Raw genomic sequence first — 329 nt, forward strand, 5'->3', positions numbered from 1 at the left:
CGGGGAGCCACAATGAGCCAGGCTCCACCTGGGCTGGCTGGGCACAGCCGGTCAAGCGGCATGCCCAGGGATGGGAGCACAGGGGTAGTCCCCTGCAAGGGAAATTACCCTGTTTGCCTCCCTGCAGGGGAAATGGCCTCCTGCCTCTTGTGACGGGGAGGGCTGGTGGCTCAGCGGGCTCTGGGAATGGAGTCAGCACCCCAGCTGTTTTTAACACGGGTGTATTTGGGGAAGGCTCCTTCTTGATAGGAGGGAAACAGCATTGTCCCTGGAGCTCCTCTGCCTCTGCCTTGAGTTCTGCCTGCAGCCATCGCTTCCTCCCCCCAGTC

Source organism: Cariama cristata, unplaced genomic scaffold (assembly GCF_000690535.1).
Source record: "Cariama cristata isolate BGI_N322 unplaced genomic scaffold, ASM69053v1 scaffold8336, whole genome shotgun sequence".
Lineage (NCBI taxonomy): Eukaryota > Metazoa > Chordata > Aves > Cariamiformes > Cariamidae > Cariama > Cariama cristata.